The 13,130-nt window shown below is 47.6% G+C and overlaps 1 non-coding gene across 1 annotated transcript; it reads right to left on the bottom strand.

Moving 5' to 3' along the window:
* Window positions 1-1,172: 1,172 nt before the first annotated feature.
* LOC132479372 (small Cajal body-specific RNA 16) lies at window positions 1,173-1,359 on the bottom strand. The gene has a single exon (XR_009530494.1). It is a non-coding gene; the product is annotated as a small Cajal body-specific RNA 16 (non-coding RNA).
* Window positions 1,360-13,130: the final 11,771 nt, after the last annotated feature.

Below are 13,130 nucleotides of genomic sequence, written 5' to 3'. Positions count from 1 at the left end.
CTTCCTGGGGTCCAGGGCACTTCCTGCCGTCTACCTCTCTGCATCCCAAACCCTGGAACACCAGGGACCACTTTTCTTGACAGCCCCTCCAAAGCAGAGACGTAACGCTTTGACCGCTGTAGGTACTTCGATGAGTTGAAGAATCACTTCTCCATCTGTGTGCTGACAACAAAACAGGCAAAGGTAGGAGAAGGAGGAATGCCGCTTCATGAAGGAGCAGGCTGAACCACACCAAGAAAAAAAAATAATAAAAGCAGTTCCACAAGCAGTTACTGTGTGAGATCCCCAGGAATGATCAACATGTAGATCCTCCCCAAAGTGGAACCTGTCTCAGCCTTTCTTCAGGAAGTGAAAGGGCATCTGTATGCCATCATCTGTCACTGCCCCCTCCAACAGGTTCTAGAGCTGCGCGGTCCCACGCGGTCCGACACAGCAGCCACTAGGCACATGTGGCCATTTACATTTAAATTAAAATTCCACTCCAGGCTTGGGGCATGCGCTACAGGATGACACAGATTATAGACCGTTTCCAGCATTGCAGAAAGTTCTGCTAGACTGTGCTGCTCTGTACACAGGGCTCTTTTGATGTTATAATTTTCAGTACATCATCTTCTTGTTTAAATCCCATACTAACCTCCCACTACTCTCAGGACAAAGCTCCAAATCCTAACATAAGCCACAGGCCCTGTGTCATCTGGCCCTCTTCACCTTTCCAGCTTCGTTTCACACCGTTTTCCACTTTGCTTTCCAGGCTACAATGGCCTTTTTCCAGTTCCTCCATTAGCCATACTCGCTAGGACACTGGACCTTTGCACATGTCGTTCCCTGGCCTTCCCACCAAACTCCTACTCATCCTTGAGTCCTTCGGAGTCCAGCTCAAGGGTCTCATCCTCAGGAAAGCTTTCCAGTCTCCATCAGATTCTTTGAGACACATATTCTTATTAGACTATGCTTTCCTTCAGAGCACTCACCTCAGACTGAATTATACCCTCTTTAGGGTGATCACTTAATTTTATCTCCCCAATTGTGCTGTAGCTTCCTGAGAACAAGGGCCATAACATCTCTGTATCCCTAACACTTAGCATGGTGGGTGGCCAAAGAATCAAAAAATATTTATTGAATAAAACAAATTACATCAACACTGTTTACAGCTTTTTTTCTTTCAGCGAAAGTTCTGTTTGCAGTATCATACATGATCATCAAACTGCTGCTAGAATGTTCACACCTGTTACTGCAAATTCAAAACCCAGGAAAAACCTCTCCTGGGAATTTACTTTAGGTCAGGGTCGGGCTGCCTGGTACAAGGTTGCACCCACAACTGGGCAGGTTCAACAACACAGGAGCCTCTCCCCAGACCATCGGCCTCAGGACACTGCGTCTCCACGCTTGACATACCTGGATCCCCCAAACTGAGGTCACTCCGAATACGGTCACCGACAAGAAGGAGCAAAGAAAGGTTGCATGCCTTCATCCAATCGCCGGGGTCTGGAGAGCTCTTACTGTCTGAGAAAAACCTGGGAAAAGAATGTGATACCACGTACTTTAGGAGGATGAGTCTCACTGGATGTTTACACCTCCCCCCCCAGAAACTCACGCTGGCCCCCCAGCCGGGGAATCCAAGGCTTTTCTGCGGGGTGCAGCGCCTCCTACAGTAGCCCCTCACCCCGATTTTGGTGCCTGCGTTCTGTCTCCTCCGTCCAAGCCGCAGTTGCTATGCGGGGGACGGTCCCTGAAGTCCGGGCCCCCGGAGCTTCGTTCCCGGCCCGGGGCGGGAACCGGGGCCGCGGGCCAGCATCACCCTGCGGGCCGGGGGTCGGCCACCCGTCGGGGGCGAGGGCGCACATCCCCTCGGACACCAGAGAGCACGTGTCGCCGCTCTCTTCCTAATCCTGAGCCAAAGACGCTCCGCACACGCACTTCCGGCCGTAAGTGACGACTTACCATAGAGACGGCACCTAGAAGGTCGCCCTAAGCTTTGAAAAATGGGTCCTCCATGGCCGCCTTAAAGGGGCCGCAGCCGCGAGATGTTGGTTAATGGGGACGAGCGCCCTAGCGAGAGGGGGGGGGGTCCTAGAGCAAGAGAATCAGAAGGCCATCCAGGTGCCTGGTGCTGAGCGTGAATTATCCCTTTACTCCTAATGCAACCTTAGGCAGGGGGTAGGTACAATGATCACTCCTGTTTTCCAGGTGAGAAGAGCGGTGCTGCAGAGAAGATGTTACTTTCCCAAGCCTGGGCAGCCAGGAAGCCATCGGCCCTCTGCTTTATATGTTAGGAATCACAACCCAGCAGTGTTGGAATCTGCCTTTAGGCAGGGCGGCACTCTGGTTAGCCACAGGCCCCCTCCAATCCCTATTGCTTTTCACGCACTGTTCTCCACGTTTACAGCACCCGAGGTCCCAAGAAGGTGTCTGAATTTGTGACTTGGGGCCTCCAGGCTAAAAATCCCAACTCATTGGCACTCAAATCCTTCAGAATCTAGCCTGGTATGCTGCTTCTCTCTCCCTCCCTCAATTACGAGGAACTTCTCACCATGCTCCCTGAACACCCAACCCTGCCAGCCTCATCTTCCCAGAAGTCTTGAAGGACAGGATTTGTTTTTGCACGTGTAGTTCCTCACAGAGCCGGGCACCTGGGCGCTGCTCACTCCAGGTACAGAGTGACGTGGGAGGAGGTGAAGCAATCTGTCAGACAGGCTGTTTTGCTACTTACTTAACCTCATGGGCCTCTGTTTCTCTGTATGTGAGATAAAAAGGCTGGACCGGGTCCCAGGCTTCATTTATCAGTAAACCTCTTTTTTTAGATGCAATATTTTTTCAGAAATCCAGTGGTTAAGACAGACAAACTTTCTAAAACCCAACAACGAAAAGACAAGAAACCCTATTAAAAATGGGCAAAGGACTCAAATAAACATATCTCCAAAGGAGACATAGAAATGACTGATAATCACATGAAAATATGCTCAACATCATTAGTCATGGTACCACAGTGAGATACCACTCCTATCCACTAGGACGGCTAGAATCCAAAAATCTGAAAATAAGAACCATTGGGGAAGATGTAGAGAAACTGGAACCCTTGTACATTGCTGGTGGGAATGTAAAATGATGCCGCTGTGGAAAATAGTTTGGAAGTTCCTCAAAAAGTTAAACATAGAATTGTCATGTGACCCAAAATTCCACTCATAGGTATATACCCCAAAGAGTTTAAAATAAAGAGTCAGACAGATACTTGTGCACCCATGTTCATAGCAGCTTTATTCACAAAAGCTACAAGGTGCAAACAGCCTGAGTGTCCATCAACAGATGCATGGATAAACAAAATGTGGTCTATACATACAGTGGAATATTATTCAGCTGTACAAGGAACAAAGTTTTGACGTACGCTACCACGTGGATGAATCTTGAAAGCAGTGAAAGAAACCAGACAGGGAAGGTCTCGTATTGTATGATTCTATTCATATGAAATATCTGTCATAGGCGGCTCTTAGAGACAAAGTAGATTAGAGGTTACAGGGCTGGGGGAGTGGAGAATGAGGAGTTACTGCTTAATGGTCATGGAGTTTCTAGTTGGGGTGATGAAAAAGCTTTGGAAGCAGATAGTGGTGATGGTTGCACAACATTGTGAATGTACTTAACGCCACAGACTGTACATTTTTAAATGGTTGGGGACTTCCCTGGTGGCACAGTGGTTAAGAATCTGCCTGCCAATGCAGGGGACACGGATTCGAGTCCTGGTCCGGGAAGATCCCACATTGCCGTGGAGCAACTAAGTCCGTGCGCCACAGCTACTGAGCCTGCGCTCTAGACCCCACAAGCCACAACTACTGAGCCTGCGTGCTGCAACTATTGAAGCCCACGAGCCTAGAGCCCATGCTCCGCAACAAGAGAAGCCACCGCAGTGAGAAGCCTGAGCTCCGCAACGAAGAGTAGCCCCTGCTCGCCCCAACCAGAGAAAGCCCGCGTGCAGCAACGAAGACCCAATGCAGCCAAAAATAAAATTAATTACTTAATTAATTTTAAAAAATGGTTGGGAATTCCCTGGTGGTCCAGTAGTTAGGATTCTGCACTTTCATTGCCGAGGGTGCGGGTTTGATCCCTGGTCGGGGAACTAAGATCCCGCAAGCCGCATGGCCAAAAACAAAAAAATTAAAATGGTAAGTTTTATGTCGGGTATATTTTACCATAATAAAAATTTTTCCTAATTAAAAATGATTAAAATAGCAACTTTTATGTTATTTATATTTTAGCACAATAAAAAAAGAGAAAGTGGATAGAAAGTCCTTCAAGATACACGTTTTAAAAATAAATAAATAAATTTATTTATTTATTTATTTTTGGCTGTGTTGGGTGGGTTTACGTTGCTGTGTGCGGGCTTTCTCTAGTTGCGGCGAGCGGGGGCTACTCTTTGTTGCAGTGTGCGGGCTTCTCATTGCAGTGGCTTCTCTTGTTGCGGTGCACAGGCTCTAGGTGCGCGGGCTTCAGGAATTGTGGCACGTGGGCTCTAGAGCGTAGGCTCAGTAGTTGTGGCGCACGGGCTTAGTTGCTCCGCGGCATGTGGGATCTTCCCATACCAGGGATGGAACCCGTGTCCCTTGCATTGGCAGGCGGATTCTTATCCACTGCGCCACCAGGGAAACCCCAAGATATACTTTTAAGTGAAGAGAAAAGCAAGGTGGAGAAAAATATGTTTGCCGTGCTACCATTTACTTTAGAAATAATAAAAAAGAATATTTATGTGTGGGGGGAAAAATAGATAAAGTAGGAGTTGCTCTGGTGGAAACAGGACAGCCCCCCGAGGCCTTGAGCCAGCCTGGTCCCAGAGGTCTCCCGTAAGTTCTGTGGACCCCTCAGCCCACAGAGCAGAGGGTGCCAAGCATGGGACACTCCCAGGGCTCTTCCCAGCTCTCAGGTCCTTGATCTCGGAGTGAAATGGCCTGAAAGGGAGTCCTTGATAGAGTCACACACACACCCCAGCCTTGGGGGAAGCAGAGGCTTAAGGGAAAGATTGGCATGAAACCCAATGCTAGAAACGCTACAGGGGAAGACAGCTCCCGGGAGCTACTAGTGACATGCAACTGTCCAGATCATTCTACACTCTTCCCAGTGAGAAGGGACTTAGGGTCTCCAGTTGAACATTCTCTAGAGCACTGGATGTTAAACAAACATGTCTCTGCATCCTGTTTCCATCTGCTGAAATGCTGCCTGGATGTGGCTTCTTAACATTGAACCTCAGCCCTGGTCTGTGACCGCACCTCAAGACAACAGTTTTCATTTGTTCTCCTACATGATGAGGGTGCTGGCGCTGAGTGGGTGATGGAGGGAAACTTCGAACCCACAGGAGGAGACTTGTGAGAACATGTGTGGAGGATGTCACACCTGCGTGTGGCTCCTGGAATGTTCCCCAGCTGTCTCCTGCTCAGTCCATTCCAGCCCCTTCATGGAGTCGGCCCAGCTGCTCGAGGCACGGGAACGGCATGCTTGTTTTCCCCAAGAATACGTTTGTGTGTGTGTGTGTGTGTGTGTGTGTTATAGGAGGCTATGTACTGTGGATGGGCCTTAGCATTTATGATGTTTGTTCCTCTGGATTATGTAAGAGTGTTAAAGCCGGCAGGAGTCCAGTCTTTCAAAAAGATGGTGCACTTTAGTAGCAATGGATAATTAAATTGTGGTCTCTAAGAAGTAATTTTTTATGTTAAAAATGGCTGTGGGGGCTTCCCTGGTGGCGCAGTGGTTGAGAGTCCGCCTGCCGATGCAGGGGATACGGGTTCGTGCCCCGGTCTGGGAAGATCCCACATGCCACGGAGAGGCTGGGCCCGTGAGCCATGGCCGCTGGGCCTGTGCGTCCGGAGCCTGTGCTCCGCAATGGGGGAGGCCACAACAGTGAGAGGCCCGCGTAAAGCAAAAAAAAAAAAAAAAAAAAAAAAAAAAAAAAAAATGGCTGTGGGACACAAAAGGCCTATAGCAGAAAAGTTAATAAAAACGGAGCTAAAGAATAGTTCTATCAAGTCAAGATTTTGAGCTTCTCTCTCTGTCCACTAGAGGGTGGAATCCTACACCAGACTGTTCTCTTTTGTAACTTGGCACAAAGTTTTTTGGATTTTGTTTTTTTGTTTTTGTTTTTGTAATTTAGCCAAGACCTTATTCACTGGAAAGTTATTCACAGAAGGTTAACCTGCAGGGTTGGGCTCTTTCTTAGGAATCTGCCAGGGAGTCCCAGCTGCACACAGCTCCTGGGAAGTATTTATCATGTCATGGGCCAGCTGAACCAAGCTTGCTCATAGGACACTTGGCACTTGGGCATCAGAGTACGTTGTATTGCAGCTTTCTGTCCGGAGTCACTCCCTGTGACGACAGGTGGTTCTACTCAGCATGAAAGATTTTCTTTGGTGAGGAATCCAGTGCAATACATACCATTATTTGAAGTTTCAGACAGGGTGTTAAGGGTTTAGAAGCATCTTTGGCCAGAACATTGTTCATACTTGAAATTGAAAGGTACAAATCAAGACTGAAAAAAGTTTGTACAAAGTCAGTGTGGTTGTCTGTTGGAAAAGTGCTGTTGATCTGGAAAAAAAAAGAGTTACAACTCTGGAAGTGTAATTTTTTTTGTTTTCGGTAGGTGGGCTTCTCACCGCTGTGGCCTCTCCCGTTGCGGAGCACAGGCTCTGGACGCGCAGGCTCAGTGGCCGTGGCTCACGGGCCCAGCCGCTCCGCGGCATGTGGGATCTTCCCGGACCGGGGCACGAACCCATGTCCCCTGCATTGGCAGGCGGACTCTCAACCACTATGCCACCAGGGAAGCCCAAGACGTGGGTTTTTAATAACTGGCTTCCACCAGCAGCTATGTAAGCCGTATTCCACCTGTGTGGGCCGTCCCCGCTGAGTCAAACTTCCAACATTTGTGCCCACTTGCATACTTTACTTGGTTGTCATCTTCTGTCACGATGACTTACCGTAATGAGCTATGGGCAAAGCTTCTGTAAATCCCCTTCGCTAATGTGCCGTCTTTGTTCCAAATTACTTGAAAGTTAATTACCCCTTTGAAAGTTAATGGGGGAGATAAAAAGAAGATATTAAGAAGTCAAAATGAAATAAAGGCCTCACTTCCTCTGGTCATGTTAGATCTATGTAAACATTGCTTGGTGTTTGTTTTCAGTTTTTTTCCTAAAGTGATCAGTAGGGCACTAGTTTTAAAAGTTCATAGGATGAGGGAATTCCTTGGTGGTCCAGTGGTTAGGACTTCGTGCTTTCACTGCCGTGGCCTGGGTTCAATTCCTGGTTGGGGAACTAAGATCCCTAAAGCTGTGCAGCAGGGTCAAAAAAAAAAAAAAATGTTCATAGGATGAAAAGGCTGACACTAAACAGCAGTTCCCCACTTCCCACAGCCCTCCGCGCTCAGCTTAGCTCCTTCCCAGTTCACTCATCTGCCTGTTTCTGAATAACCTGTATGTGCTGCTTTTTGACTCACCATCTTCATCCTGGCCTGTTGCCTTCCTTCCTGGTGGATTCAGGCTGAGCTCTCAGCACCTCCCCTCTGCTTCCCTTTGTCCATCCTCCCAATGCAAGCATCCTATATCATTTCTGTTTTCACCATTCAGAGGTTACACTATCGTGCATGTGCAAAATCACTCTTTGCCTTTTTATTTTCCCCCATAGCTGTCTTGCCGTTTCTCTGGCTGAGCTTTCTTTGAACCTCTTGCTGATTCTTCCTGCATTTACAGTAGCCTCTTAGCATAACTTGACACGAGCGAGGTCAACCACATTAAGTAATCTATCCATTCTAATTTCTTTTTAGATGAGTGAAAGAAGACTGAAAACAATTTAGTTATGAGTATGTGTGAACGTTTTATCACAATCTCGTAGGCAAGGGGAGAGACCCCTATAGGCCAAATCAAAAGTTCATTTTTTTGGATGCAACTAGAGATGATCATACTTAGTGAAGTAAGTCAGAAAGAGAAAGACAAATACCGTATGATATCACTTATATGTGGAATCTAAAATATGATACAAACGAACCTATCTGTGAAGCAGAAACAGAATCACGGACATAAACAGACTGGTTCCCTGAGGGGAAGGGGGTTGGGGGAGGGATGGAGTGGGAGGTTGGGATGAGCAGATGTAAGCTTCTATAGATAGAATGGATAAACAACAAGGTCCTACTGTAGAGTACAGAGAACTATATTCATTATCCTATGATAAACCATGATGGAAAAGAATATTAAAAAACAGAATGTATATATAACTGAATCACTTTGCTGTACAGCAGTAATTAACACAACATTGTAAATCAACTATTCTTCAATTTAAAAAAAAGAAGTTCATTTTTAGGTAGGTATATTTTATAAGAAGATATCATCGCCAGGCTAACGGTCCTGACAGTCAGCTGGGTGGGTAGGTAACTGGTTTCCCAGATAACTCCTTATGAATTTTATCAGGGATGCCAATCTCTTTCCCAAAGGAAGATATGAATTATATCAGGCTAATAAGAAAGAGGGACTATAGTCCCTCTTTTTGGCTTGGGCATCATACCTGTTTTGGTTAAATACCTGGTTTGGTCAAGAAGAGCCATCTAATTGTGTTTTTGTTCTAGGAACAAAAATGAAAGTGTCCTAGTTCAGTGCTACCGAAACAATGTGCACAAATCCCCTGCAGGTTTATCGGATGCAGAGTCTGGAGTTGCAGGTAGGTCTGGGGCGGGCCTGGCACTCTGCCTTTCTCACTAGCTCCCAGGTGCTGCCAGTCTGGGGACCACACTTTGAGGAGTGAGGGAGGGTATTGTTAGTCGCTTTGTACATTTTTCACGGATGGATGGTGGATTTAACTGTAGTGTATGATACATGCACAGTTGTGATTACTGGCAGTATTTATTTTATTTTACTTCATTATTATTATTTTTTTTGCAGTACGCGGGCCTCTCACTGTTGTGGCCTCTCCCGTTGAGGAGCACAGGCTCCGGACGCGCAGGCTCAGCGGCCATGGCTCACGGGCCCAGCCGCTCCGCGGCATGTGGGATCTTCCCGGACCGGGGCACGAACCCGTGTCCCCTGCATCGGCAGGCGGACTCTCAACCACTGCGCCACCAGGGAAGCCCGGTAGCAATTTCTTATAGTCTATGCCCCTGGGCCTCTTAGAGTATGTAAACTGGGTTCTATGAGGCCTCTTACTTATGCGGGTGCAGCAAGAGGCAGTGGTAAACACCCAAAGTCTTCCTTGCTGTTTGCTTAAAAAATCTGGAGTCACATGTTGGGGAAATATAATTCAAAACAAAATCTCCCACCTTTCTGAGGAGCTGGAACTTTTCATCCTCAGGGTAGAGGCTGTGGAGGAGGAAGAAATTTTCCTCTGCCATTCTAGGTTCTTCTGGCTGGTCCAAGAATGAAAGTGACAGGAGACAGATTAACAGGAGAAAAATCACACAAAAGATTAGTGACATGTATACGTGGGAAAGACCCAGGAAGACTGAGTAACTCACAAAAATCGCCAAAACCCTCACCTTAAATGCCATCTTCAGCTAGAGACAAAAGAGGATGTTGGGGGTAAGGGTTTGGGACTTCAAAGGGGAGGAAGGCAATTCACCTGGAGATGGGAAAGCAAACGTTTGGTGGACAAACGTTTGCTTGGCCGCAGAGACAATGTGACACAGCGTGGACTCTGACCTTCAGGCCCTGCCAAATTTCCCCATATTCTTCGCAGATACCTCTGGTGATGCCTCAGGCCCTTTATCTAAATTCTTTCGGGCAGTTAAGGGGAAGGAAATAAAAACTTTGAGGCTTCTGTTTCTTAAAAGTAATCAGCCTAAATTAATCCTCATGCCAAAGAGACAACTTTTGGCGGGGTCGGGGTGGGGGGGGGGAATTCTGCTCCTCTACAAGGTCAGAGGCTGAATTGATTACAGAGAAAGGGCTGAGAAGGAGGGTCCAGGGGTTCAGAGAACACAGAGGGAGCTGGGGGCCTGGAGTGTGTGGTGAGAGCTGCGGTGTGTGGGAGTGGGTGTAGGGAACAGCTATGGTGCTGAGACCGATGTCAGGAAAGAGAAGCTAAAAAGTGTTCTTTAGGGTAACTTTGAGGCACCCACTCAGTGCAGGGTTGTCAGAGTTAGCAAGTAAACATACAGGACACACAGTGAAATTTCAGACAAACAATGGTTTTTTTTTTTTAGTATAAGTAAGTCCTAAATATTATACAGGCCATGCCTATACTATAGAAATGTGTTATCTGAAATTCAAACTGTGGCTGGCGGTTCTTCATTTTTTCTGTCAACCATCATTTAGTGAAACCCAAATGATTTTTCAACGCCCCCTTTGAGGATGCTTTTGGCTTCGTCACTAGGCTGAACGGGCTCTAACTGGGCTGGAGACTGTCTTCCATCCTGTTCACCCCCTCAGGACATTTATGACTCCATCTTGAACAAAAGGGGGGACTGAGCTCCTGAAAAACAGCGATGGTTCAGAAACACCCCCTCCACCAATTTTGTGTTTCTGGTGACAGATTTAATGCCACGGAGTTAGAGCAGACTTATCCGTGTCCCCCCCCCCACTCTCGTTTGCCTGTGTTAAGGTCTGTCACGGACCCTCCAGTTTTCCCTTCTGGCCCCATAAGTGATGAGCTTGACAGCTTGTCCCATTGATCAGTGGGAACAAAGTGCTTGTTAGTGAGACTTTGGTTAAGTCTCCCTCCCAGGCCCCTGAGCTTTGGGGTGAGCCCAGCTAAAACCTTCTCTGACCTCCTCTCCCACCCAGCCACCCTTCCCTCCACTTGCACCCAGCCTGCTTCTTTCTAGCTGTCTTCACCACTCCCGATGAAGGAAACTCCCTCTTTGCCCCACGCCTGACGTGCTTCCAGATCTGGTGGTCACGGTGATTTCCCTGTGGCCGTGGTCCTGCCCCCACCTCCCTTGCAATAAACCTTCCCAATAAATTCTCTCTTTCCTAAGTCTGGATTCGGTTTTTACTTGACACCAGGCAGCCAAAAGGCCCTGTTCTGTTGGGATTACAGGTACACAGAGGCCTCAGTGAGGTCAAATGGACTTTGGAGCTGGGTGGCACCGGGTTTAGGCCCCAGCACCACCACTAGTTCGGTGCTGTGTGCGTGTGGCCTTTGCTCCTGTTGTTCCTGGCCCTGGGAGGCCCTTCCCTCCACTTTCCTCTACCCGCTGTTCCTTGTGATTCTGCTCTCAGCACAGGTCCCACCAGGGTTCCCTCCCCTCTGCTCTGAGCCCAGGCAGGGACCCCGTGAGCGCTCCCCCGAAGGCATTACTTCTGTGTGCTTTACTCTTTGAGGGGGTCTTACCTCAGCCAGCTGGTCTGTCCCAGGGCTGTGGTGACTGTCTTGCTCACCCCTCTATCCCCAGTGCCTGGCACAGTGCCTGAGGGTGCAGTCCATGTTTGTGAGTGACAAGTGGACACTAACCCGGGACCCTGGGCAGGAGCTGGCCTTCACTGAGCCCATGTCCCCCTTGTAACATGAGAGGCTCAAGGAGGTGACATCTGCAAAGTGCATAGGACCTACTAGGCCTGTAATAAATTATGCTTACCATCCTCTTTTCATTATATAGTATCTACTTTTCTCTTTTCATCATATTATATAGCATCTTCTTTTTAGAGAACATTCAAATTAACCTCAAAAAGACTAAATGAGGGGAAGTTTATGACAAAGATTCTTTGCTTAACCAAACTTTACTCAGACTCCTGGACCTTCTCTTAGGCCCATCTGTGCACCTCCCTGTAAAATCTAGTTTTAGCAAGAGCCCCGCTGAGTCAGTTTAAACCCTAACCCCCACTCCCGATAACTGATCAGGTTCCTCACCCTCCATCATCCCCCAGGTGATGTCTGAAGCCCCCTAGCTTGCCTTCAGCAAGAATCCTGTTAGGTCACTTCAGCCAGAACCCCTTTTACTCCTGATGTTTCCTCTTAGTAATTTTCCATATCTTTCCACTTGCCCACGCTATATTCCGAGTTGAGCCCAGTTGTAAAATCTCATTGCAGTGGTCCCATTCCCACTGTGATAGTCGGAATCAGTTCTCCTTACCATCTCTAACAAGGGTTTTGAGTATTTTTCTCTAACATTTAACAGTAAAGACGTGAATTCCAGTGTCAGGGAGGAAAAATGTTTCTTCTACCTTCTTAGGTCTGTTAATTGGGGGCCTGCAAAAGACAGTTTAGCAAAAGAAAAGACAGATTTGTAAAATTCACACAGGTCTGCAGGAGTTCATGAAAAATGTGATTCAAGGAGGTGGGTAGAATTGGGAGCTTATAAACCATCTTAATAAGGGAAGTGGTATGGGAGCGGAAGAAGGACAATTATGGGAAAGCAAAGGACTTTTAGGAAAGATAAATGGTGCTTTAGGAGAATAGATAGGAGCTATGGTAGTTTTATGTCTGTCTGGGGAATTTTCATCTGGGTGTGGATGCCTCTCCAGAGAGAGGAGTCTTCCCAAGTTGTGATCCCAGCCTCGGGAGAGGAGTTGTGACTGTTGAATTATTTGGGGAAGTTCTGCTTTTAGGCCTATAAGGGGGAGTTCAGAGAATAAAACAATAACAAAACTCTTATTCTGGATCCCTTCACCTGCCTTTGTCTTTTCTAATTTTGGTACAAATCAAGGAAATCACCCTCTACTTCCCTCTTCCCAAGTAAGAGGAAATTGAAATGACTCAGATCTGCTCTAGAGGCAGGAGGTGTCAGGCTCGGGGCCCCAGTCCTGGGTGTCCCCCTGCTGTGACCACACCTCTGACATCTGACACACCCGTGAGTCCTTGTGTGACAACAGAGTTCCACTCTGCGCAAGGCCAGGGACTTGTGCGTCACCTACAAGTTCATTTGTTCCCCTAGGCATGCAATTTACCATCAGGGAATTGCTTATGAACTGGGGGGAAACAGCTGTTCCGTGTGGGGTTTTAATGACTTCAGATTCTGGGGCAGGGATGAAGAATCTTATTAATTCAGCCAACCACTCTGTAGTCACACAGGGGAAGGAACCAAGACCTATGAACCTAAAATAGCTTCCACCTAAGGACCACCTAGCCCACATCGGGCAACAGGCTCAGTGTGGCACCTGTATCTCACTTACTCCTGGGAACAGGTTTCTGAAGCCAGACGATTCTTTTCTCTACCTCGTAGAGAGAGAGGGCCAGGG

This window comes from Mesoplodon densirostris, chromosome 18 (genome assembly GCF_025265405.1).
Source record: "Mesoplodon densirostris isolate mMesDen1 chromosome 18, mMesDen1 primary haplotype, whole genome shotgun sequence".
In the NCBI taxonomy this organism is placed as follows: domain Eukaryota; kingdom Metazoa; phylum Chordata; class Mammalia; order Artiodactyla; family Ziphiidae; genus Mesoplodon; species Mesoplodon densirostris.
This window is presented reverse-complemented; position numbering and strand designations above follow the sequence as displayed.